Consider the following 6,666-nt stretch of genomic DNA (forward strand, 5'->3'; position numbering starts at 1 on the left):
TTGAAGTATATTACGTTTGTTCGAAGACTAATAGTTTTAGTTTTTCTAATAAAAGTAATAAAAAACCTTTGTCAGGAGTGGGATTCGAACCCACGCCCTCATACGAGGACCAGAATTACTACCGCCACAGTAGAAGTGACAAGCTCTCGCTTGAGTCTGGCGCCTTAGACCGCTCGGCCATCCTGACACACTTTACAGAGTAAATTACGCAGCTACTTGAAGTATATTACGTTTGTTCGAAGACTAATAGTTTTAGTTTTTCCATTAAAAGTAATAAAGAAACCTTTGTCAGGAGTGGGATTCGAACCCACGCCCTCATACGAGGACCAGAATTACTCCCGCCACAGTAGAAGTGACAAGCTCTCGCTTGAGTCTGGCGCCTTAGACCGCTCGGCCATCCTGACACACTTTACAGAGTAAATTACGCAGCTACTTGAAGTATATTACGTTTGTTCGAAGACTAATAGTTTTAGTTTTTTCTATTAAAAGTAATAAAAAACCTTTGTCAGGAGTGGGATTCGAACCCACGCCCTCATACGAGGACCAGAATTACTCCCGCCACAGTAGAAGTGACAAGCCCTCGCTTGAGTCTGGCGCCTTAGACCGCTCGGCCATCCTGACACACTTTAGAGAGTAAATTACGCAGCTACTTGAAGTATATTACGTTTGTTCGAAGACTAATAGTTTTAGTTTTTCTATTAAAAGTAATAAAGAAACCTTTGTCAGGAGTGGGATTTGAACCCACGCCCTCATACGAGGACCAGAATTACTCCCGCCACAGTAGAAGTGACAAGCTCTCGCTTGAGTCTGGCGCCTTAGACCGCTCGGCCATCCTGACACACTTTACAGAGTAAATTACGCAGCTACTTGAAGTATATTACGTTTGTTCGAAGACTAATAGTTTTAGTTTTTCTATTAAAAGTAATAAAGAAACCTTTGTCAGGAGTGGGATTCGAACCCACGCCCTCATACGAGGACCAGAATTACTCCCGCCACAGTAGAAGTGACAAGCTCTCGCTTGAGTCTGGCGCCTACGACCGCTCGGCCATACTGACACACTTTACAGAGTAAATTACGCAGCTACTTGAAGTATATTACGTTTGTTCGAAGACTAATAGTTTTAGTTTTTTCTATTAAAAGTAATAAAAAACCTTTGTCAGGAGTGGGATTCGAACCAACGCCCTCATACGAGGACCAGAATTACTCCCGCCACAGTAGAAGTGACAAGCTTTCGCTTGAGTCTGGCGCCTTAGACCGCTCGGCCATCCTGACACACTTTACAGAGTAAATTACGCAGCTACTTGAAGTATATTACGTTTGTTCGAAGACTAATAGTTTTAGTTTTTCTATTAAAAGTAATAAAAAACCTTTGTCAGGAGTGGGATTCGAACCCACGCCCCCATACGAGGACCAGAATTACTCCCGCCACAGTAGAAGTGACAAGCTCCCGCTTGAGTCTGGCGCCTTAGACCGCTCGGCCATCCTGACACACTTTACAGAGTAAATTACGCAGCTACTTGAAGTATATTACGTTTGTTCGAAGACTAATAGTTTTAGTTTTTCTATTAAAAGTAATATAGAAACCTTTGTCAGGAGTGGGATTCGAACCCACGCCCTCATACGAGGACCAGAATTACTCCCGCCACAGTAGAAGTGACAAGCTCTCGCTTGAGTCTGGCGCCTTAGACCGCTCGGCCATCCTGACACACTTTACAGAGTAAATTACGCAGCTACTTGAAGTATATTACGTTTGTTCGAAGACTAATAGTTTTAGTTTTTCTATTAAAAGTAATAAAAAACCTTTGTCAGGAGTGGGATTTGAACCCACGCCCTCATACGAGGACCAGAATTACTCCCGCCACAGTAGAAGTGACAAGCTCTCGCTTGAGTCTGGCGCCTTAGACCGCTCGGCCATCCTGACACACTTTACAGAGTAAATTACGCAGCTACTTGAAGTATATTACGTTTGTTCGAAGACTAATAGTTTTAGTTTTTCTATTAAAAGTAATAAAGAAACTTTTGTCAGGAGTGGGATTCGAACCCACGCCCTCATACGAGGACCAGAATTACTCCCGCCACAGTAGAAGTGACAAGCTCTCGCTTGAGTCTGGCGCTTTAGACCGCTCGGCCATCCTGACACACTTTACAGAGTAAATTACGCAGCTACTTGAAGTATATTACGTTTGTTCGAAGACTAATAGTTTTAGTTTTTTCTATTAAAAGTAATAAAAAACCTTTGTCAGGAGTGGGATTCGAACCAACGCCCTCATACGAGGACCAGAATTACTCCCGCCACAGTAGAAGTGACAAGCTCTCGCTTGAGTCTGGCGCCTTAGACCGCTCGGCCATCCTGACACACTTTACAGAGTAAATTACGCAGCTACTTGAAGTATATTACGTTTGTTCGAAGACTAATAGTTTTAGTTTTTCTATTAAAAGTAATAAAGAAACCTTTGTCAGGAGTGGGATTCGAACCCACGCCCTCATACGAGGACCAGAATTACTACCGCCACAGTAGAAGTGACAAGCTCTCGCTTGAGTCTGGCGCCTTAGACCGCTCGGCCATCCTGACACACTTTACAGAGTAAATTACGCAGCTACTTGAAGTATATTACGTTTGTTCGAAGACTAATAGTTTTAGTTTTTTCTATTAAAAGTAATAAAAAACCTTTGTCAGGAGTGGGATTCGAACCAACGCCCTCATACGAGGACCAGAATTACTCCCGCCACAGTAGAAGTGACAAGCTCTCGCTTGAGTCTGGCGCCTTAGACCGCTCGGCCATCCTGACACACTTTACAGAGTAAATTACGCAGCTACTTGAAGTATATTACGTTTGTTCGAAGACTAATAGTTTTAGTTTTTCTATTAAAAGTAATAAAGAAACCTTTGTCAGGAGTGGGATTCGAACCCACGCCCTCATACGAGGACCAGAATTACTACCGCCACAGTAGAAGTGACAAGCTCTCGCTTGAGTCTGGCGCCTTAGACCGCTCGGCCATCCTGACACACTTTACAGAGTAAATTACGCAGCTACTTGAAGTATATTACGTTTGTTCGAAGACTAATAGTTTTAGTTTTTCTATTAAAAGTAATAAAGAAACCTTTGTAAGGAGTGGGATTCGAACCCACGCCCTCATACGAGGACCAGAATTACTCCCGCCACAGTAGAAGTGACAAGCTCTCGCTTGAGTCTGGCGCCTTAGACCGCTCGGCCATCCTGACACACTTTACAGAGTAAATTACGCAGCTACTTGAAGTATATTACGTTTGTTCGAAGACTAATAGTTTTAGTTTTTCTATTAAAAGTAATAAAGAAACCTTTGTCAGGAGTGGGATTCGAACCCACGCCCTCATACGAGGACCAGAATTACTACCGCCACAGTAGAAGTGACAAGCTCTCGCTTGAGTCTGGCGCCTTAGACCGCTCGGCCATCCTGACACACTTTACACAGTAAATTACGCAGCTACTTGAAGTATATTACGTTTGTTCGAAGACTAATAGTTTTAGTTTTTCTATTAAAAGTAATATAGAAACCTTTGTCAGGAGTGGGATTCGAACCCACGCCCTCATACGAGGACCAGAATTACTCCCGCCACAGTAGAAGTGACAAGCTCTCGCTTGAGTCTGGCGCCTTAGACCGCTCGGCCATCCTGACACACTTTACAGAGTAAATTACGCAGCTACTTGAAGTATATTACGTTTGTTCGAAGACTAATAGTTTTAGTTTTTCTATTAAAAGTAATAAAAAACCTTTGTCAGGAGTGGGATTTGAACCCACGCCCTCATACGAGGACCAGAATTACTCCCGCCACAGTAGAAGTGAGCTCTCGCTTGAGTCTGGCGCCTTAGACCGCTCGGCCATCCTGACACACTTTACAGAGTAAATTACGCAGGTACTTGAAGTATATTACGTTTGTTCGAAGACTAATAGTTTTAGTTTTTCTATTAAAAGTAATATAGAAACCTTTGTCAGGAGTGGGATTCGAACCCACGCCCTCATACGAGGACCAGAATTACTCCCGCCACAGTAGAAGTGACAAGCTCTCGCTTGAGTCTGGCGCCTTAGACCGCTCGGCCATCCTGACACACTTTACAGAGTAAATTACGCAGCTACTTGAAGTATATTACGTTTGTTCGAAGACTAATAGTTTTAGTTTTTCTATTAAAAGTAATAAAAAACCTTTGTCAGGAGTGGGACTTGAACCCACGCCCTCATACGAGGACCAGAATTACTCCCGCCACGGTAGAAGTGACAAGCTCTCGCTTGAGTCTGGCGCCTTAGACCGCTCGGCCATCCTGACACACTTTACAGAGTAAATTACGCAGCTACTTGAAGTATATTACGTTTGTTCGAAGACTAATAGTTTTAGTTTTTCTATTAAAAGTAATAAAGAAACCTTTGTCAGGAGTGGGATTCGAACCCACGCCCTCATACGAGGACCAGAATTACTACCGCCACAGTAGAAGTGACAAGCTCTCGCTTGAGTCTGGCGCCTTAGACCGCTCGGCCATCCTGACACACTTTACACAGTAAATTACGCAGCTACTTGAAGTATATTACGTTTGTTCGAAGACTAATAGTTTTAGTTTTTCTATTAAAAGTAATAAAAAACCTTTGTCAGGAGTGGGATTCGAACCCACGCCCTCATACGAGGACCAGAATTACTCCCGCCACAGTAGAAGTGACAAGCTCTCGCTTGAGTATGGCGCCTTAGACCGCTCGGCCATCCTGACACACTTTACAGAGTAAATTACGCAGCTACTTGAAGTATATTACGCTTTGTCGAAGACTAATAGTTTTAGTTTTTCTATTAAAAGTAATAAAAAAACGTTGTCAGGAGTGGGATTCGAACCCACGCCCTCATACGAGGAGCAGAATTACTCCCGCCACAGTAGAAGTGACAAGCTCTCGCTTGAGTCTGGCGCCTTAGACCGCTCGGCCATCCTGACACGCTTTACAGAGTAAATTACGCAGGTACTTGAAGCATATTACATTTGTTCGAAGACTAATAGTTTTAGTTTTTCTATTAAAAGTAATAAAAAACCTTTGTCAGGAGTGGGATTCGAACCCACGCCCTCATACGAGGACCAGAATTACTCACGCCACAGTAGAAGTGACAAGCTCTCTCTTGAGTCTGGCGCCTTAGACCGCTCTTTTTTTTCACATTTTTTTTATTGCTTTTGAAGGATTACAGAATAATTACATTAAAATACAATATTACTATAACAGTAGGAGTATTACATGATTACAGTAGTAATATATCAAAAGGTTTTACAGCATTTATACCAGGGGCGGATCCAGAGGGGGGCGATCGGGGCGATCGCCCCCCCCCCCCTCCCAGAAGTGGAAACTCTCTTATTTTATATATATAAATAAAACCCATCCCAAAGTTTGGAGCCCTTAAAAGTAATAGTATGACAACCCACCGCCCCCCCCCCCCCATAAGTCGGTCTTGGATCCTCCCCTGATTTATACAGTAGAGAAGTGTCACATAGATATCGACAAATAGTATACAAGAGTGCTAAAATCGTGAATTGATGGAAAGAAGTAGAATTTTACCATGTTATTTTTGAACTTCAAATATATTCAGAAAGTATAATGTCCAGGTAGTTCGCAAATAGCTTTTTCTTTCTAGCGGGCGAAAGTGTCTGTATTGAGTGCACAAGAAATCTTGATAGTCTGTTACAAAGCGTAGTTTTGAGGATTGTAGTATGTATTCAATCGTATGAGCTGCTAACCAGGTAATTGAATTGAGTTTAGTGGTTGGATAAAAGTGAAAGTCCGGTAGAACGAATATGCGAACTGTGGTAAGGGTAGGAACTGTACGGCAGATTTTGCTGACAGCTGTTTGGAATTTGATCCATATTGTCGCTGCAGATCCACATTGAATTAAGCGATGCACAATATCATCTTCACTACCACATGTGACACAACTAGTAGTGTCACTAAATTTGAGACGGTGCTTTTTGGCATTCGTGGGGAGAAGCTCATTGACAACAGTGTACCAAGTCGACTGAACAGATCGTGGAATGTGACGAGCAAACACATTGCTCCAAATCTGGGACCAATTGTTGTTTTGGATGTTTCAGTTCCATACGAGGAGGCTCAAGGTTCAGCTGGTTGAGGAGCAAGATATAAAGGCACTTCACTGAAGTTATTGATGCTTGTTGTTCAGCACTCATATAAATATAATCAGCAACCACGTCTCTGAAATACCAGTAGCTACAAGGGATTGAATTAATATGTAGAGGCAAGTTTTTACCTATACGTTCGATACAATCAGTTAAGATACCATGGCTGACCCAATTTACATTGTTTTGAATATTTTCAAATGATCGAAACTTGAATAAAGCAGTAGCTTTACATTCAATATGAACAAGACTCAAACCTCCATGTCCGGTGGGTAGACAGGTATATGGGTATTTGACTCTGAAGACGTGACCGTGCCAAAGAAACCAATTCCCAACACTGGTAAGACGTTTCGCAATGTGGGAGGGCATAGGTAGGATCTGGGCTAGATACCATAGTTTGGAAAATGCGAAAACATTTAGAAAATACACTCTGGACCGTAAGCTGAGTTGACGAGATCTGTGAAGTGGGAGAACATGTCGCACAGTATTAACTAACTGGTTATAATTTAACTGTATGGTTTCAGCAAGGAGA

At 42.5% G+C, this 6,666-nt stretch overlaps 23 non-coding genes across 23 annotated transcripts; all 23 read right to left on the reverse strand.

Annotated features, from left to right (window-relative positions):
• Positions 1–69: 69 nt before the first annotated feature.
• On the reverse strand, positions 70–187 carry TRNAL-CAA (transfer RNA leucine (anticodon CAA)). The gene is made up of 2 exons: positions 150–187; positions 70–115 (listed from the first exon to the last, which is right to left on the reverse strand). It is a non-coding gene; the product is annotated as a tRNA-Leu (tRNA).
• A 99-nt stretch (positions 188–286) lies between these two features.
• TRNAL-CAA (transfer RNA leucine (anticodon CAA)) lies at positions 287–404 on the reverse strand. Its single transcript has 2 exons — positions 367–404; positions 287–332 (listed from the first exon to the last, which is right to left on the reverse strand). It is a non-coding gene; the product is annotated as a tRNA-Leu (tRNA).
• A 99-nt stretch (positions 405–503) lies between these two features.
• Positions 504–621, reverse strand: TRNAL-CAA (transfer RNA leucine (anticodon CAA)). The gene is made up of 2 exons: positions 584–621; positions 504–549 (listed from the first exon to the last, which is right to left on the reverse strand). It is a non-coding gene; the product is annotated as a tRNA-Leu (tRNA).
• Positions 622–720: 99 nt separating this feature from the next.
• On the reverse strand, positions 721–838 carry TRNAL-CAA (transfer RNA leucine (anticodon CAA)). The gene is made up of 2 exons: positions 801–838; positions 721–766 (listed from the first exon to the last, which is right to left on the reverse strand). It is a non-coding gene; the product is annotated as a tRNA-Leu (tRNA).
• A 99-nt stretch (positions 839–937) lies between these two features.
• Positions 938–1,055, reverse strand: TRNAL-CAA (transfer RNA leucine (anticodon CAA)). The gene is made up of 2 exons: positions 1,018–1,055; positions 938–983 (listed from the first exon to the last, which is right to left on the reverse strand). It is a non-coding gene; the product is annotated as a tRNA-Leu (tRNA).
• Positions 1,056–1,154: 99 nt separating this feature from the next.
• TRNAL-CAA (transfer RNA leucine (anticodon CAA)) lies at positions 1,155–1,272 on the reverse strand. Its single transcript has 2 exons — positions 1,235–1,272; positions 1,155–1,200 (listed from the first exon to the last, which is right to left on the reverse strand). It is a non-coding gene; the product is annotated as a tRNA-Leu (tRNA).
• Positions 1,273–1,370: 98 nt separating this feature from the next.
• TRNAL-CAA (transfer RNA leucine (anticodon CAA)) lies at positions 1,371–1,488 on the reverse strand. Its single transcript has 2 exons — positions 1,451–1,488; positions 1,371–1,416 (listed from the first exon to the last, which is right to left on the reverse strand). It is a non-coding gene; the product is annotated as a tRNA-Leu (tRNA).
• A 99-nt stretch (positions 1,489–1,587) lies between these two features.
• On the reverse strand, positions 1,588–1,705 carry TRNAL-CAA (transfer RNA leucine (anticodon CAA)). Its single transcript has 2 exons — positions 1,668–1,705; positions 1,588–1,633 (listed from the first exon to the last, which is right to left on the reverse strand). It is a non-coding gene; the product is annotated as a tRNA-Leu (tRNA).
• Positions 1,706–1,803: 98 nt separating this feature from the next.
• TRNAL-CAA (transfer RNA leucine (anticodon CAA)) lies at positions 1,804–1,921 on the reverse strand. The gene is made up of 2 exons: positions 1,884–1,921; positions 1,804–1,849 (listed from the first exon to the last, which is right to left on the reverse strand). It is a non-coding gene; the product is annotated as a tRNA-Leu (tRNA).
• Positions 1,922–2,020: 99 nt separating this feature from the next.
• On the reverse strand, positions 2,021–2,138 carry TRNAL-CAA (transfer RNA leucine (anticodon CAA)). The gene is made up of 2 exons: positions 2,101–2,138; positions 2,021–2,066 (listed from the first exon to the last, which is right to left on the reverse strand). It is a non-coding gene; the product is annotated as a tRNA-Leu (tRNA).
• A 99-nt stretch (positions 2,139–2,237) lies between these two features.
• TRNAL-CAA (transfer RNA leucine (anticodon CAA)) lies at positions 2,238–2,355 on the reverse strand. The gene is made up of 2 exons: positions 2,318–2,355; positions 2,238–2,283 (listed from the first exon to the last, which is right to left on the reverse strand). It is a non-coding gene; the product is annotated as a tRNA-Leu (tRNA).
• Positions 2,356–2,454: 99 nt separating this feature from the next.
• On the reverse strand, positions 2,455–2,572 carry TRNAL-CAA (transfer RNA leucine (anticodon CAA)). Its single transcript has 2 exons — positions 2,535–2,572; positions 2,455–2,500 (listed from the first exon to the last, which is right to left on the reverse strand). It is a non-coding gene; the product is annotated as a tRNA-Leu (tRNA).
• A 99-nt stretch (positions 2,573–2,671) lies between these two features.
• Positions 2,672–2,789, reverse strand: TRNAL-CAA (transfer RNA leucine (anticodon CAA)). Its single transcript has 2 exons — positions 2,752–2,789; positions 2,672–2,717 (listed from the first exon to the last, which is right to left on the reverse strand). It is a non-coding gene; the product is annotated as a tRNA-Leu (tRNA).
• A 99-nt stretch (positions 2,790–2,888) lies between these two features.
• TRNAL-CAA (transfer RNA leucine (anticodon CAA)) lies at positions 2,889–3,006 on the reverse strand. Its single transcript has 2 exons — positions 2,969–3,006; positions 2,889–2,934 (listed from the first exon to the last, which is right to left on the reverse strand). It is a non-coding gene; the product is annotated as a tRNA-Leu (tRNA).
• A 99-nt stretch (positions 3,007–3,105) lies between these two features.
• TRNAL-CAA (transfer RNA leucine (anticodon CAA)) lies at positions 3,106–3,223 on the reverse strand. Its single transcript has 2 exons — positions 3,186–3,223; positions 3,106–3,151 (listed from the first exon to the last, which is right to left on the reverse strand). It is a non-coding gene; the product is annotated as a tRNA-Leu (tRNA).
• Positions 3,224–3,322: 99 nt separating this feature from the next.
• Positions 3,323–3,440, reverse strand: TRNAL-CAA (transfer RNA leucine (anticodon CAA)). The gene is made up of 2 exons: positions 3,403–3,440; positions 3,323–3,368 (listed from the first exon to the last, which is right to left on the reverse strand). It is a non-coding gene; the product is annotated as a tRNA-Leu (tRNA).
• Positions 3,441–3,539: 99 nt separating this feature from the next.
• TRNAL-CAA (transfer RNA leucine (anticodon CAA)) lies at positions 3,540–3,657 on the reverse strand. Its single transcript has 2 exons — positions 3,620–3,657; positions 3,540–3,585 (listed from the first exon to the last, which is right to left on the reverse strand). It is a non-coding gene; the product is annotated as a tRNA-Leu (tRNA).
• A 98-nt stretch (positions 3,658–3,755) lies between these two features.
• Positions 3,756–3,870, reverse strand: TRNAL-CAA (transfer RNA leucine (anticodon CAA)). Its single transcript has 2 exons — positions 3,833–3,870; positions 3,756–3,801 (listed from the first exon to the last, which is right to left on the reverse strand). It is a non-coding gene; the product is annotated as a tRNA-Leu (tRNA).
• A 99-nt stretch (positions 3,871–3,969) lies between these two features.
• Positions 3,970–4,087, reverse strand: TRNAL-CAA (transfer RNA leucine (anticodon CAA)). The gene is made up of 2 exons: positions 4,050–4,087; positions 3,970–4,015 (listed from the first exon to the last, which is right to left on the reverse strand). It is a non-coding gene; the product is annotated as a tRNA-Leu (tRNA).
• Positions 4,088–4,185: 98 nt separating this feature from the next.
• Positions 4,186–4,303, reverse strand: TRNAL-CAA (transfer RNA leucine (anticodon CAA)). Its single transcript has 2 exons — positions 4,266–4,303; positions 4,186–4,231 (listed from the first exon to the last, which is right to left on the reverse strand). It is a non-coding gene; the product is annotated as a tRNA-Leu (tRNA).
• A 99-nt stretch (positions 4,304–4,402) lies between these two features.
• Positions 4,403–4,520, reverse strand: TRNAL-CAA (transfer RNA leucine (anticodon CAA)). The gene is made up of 2 exons: positions 4,483–4,520; positions 4,403–4,448 (listed from the first exon to the last, which is right to left on the reverse strand). It is a non-coding gene; the product is annotated as a tRNA-Leu (tRNA).
• A 98-nt stretch (positions 4,521–4,618) lies between these two features.
• Positions 4,619–4,736, reverse strand: TRNAL-CAA (transfer RNA leucine (anticodon CAA)). The gene is made up of 2 exons: positions 4,699–4,736; positions 4,619–4,664 (listed from the first exon to the last, which is right to left on the reverse strand). It is a non-coding gene; the product is annotated as a tRNA-Leu (tRNA).
• Positions 4,737–4,834: 98 nt separating this feature from the next.
• TRNAL-CAA (transfer RNA leucine (anticodon CAA)) lies at positions 4,835–4,952 on the reverse strand. The gene is made up of 2 exons: positions 4,915–4,952; positions 4,835–4,880 (listed from the first exon to the last, which is right to left on the reverse strand). It is a non-coding gene; the product is annotated as a tRNA-Leu (tRNA).
• Positions 4,953–6,666: the final 1,714 nt, after the last annotated feature.

Source organism: Thermobia domestica, chromosome 2, assembly GCF_964235325.1.
Source record: "Thermobia domestica chromosome 2, izTheDome1.hap1.1, whole genome shotgun sequence".
Classification (NCBI taxonomy): domain Eukaryota; kingdom Metazoa; phylum Arthropoda; class Insecta; order Zygentoma; family Lepismatidae; genus Thermobia; species Thermobia domestica.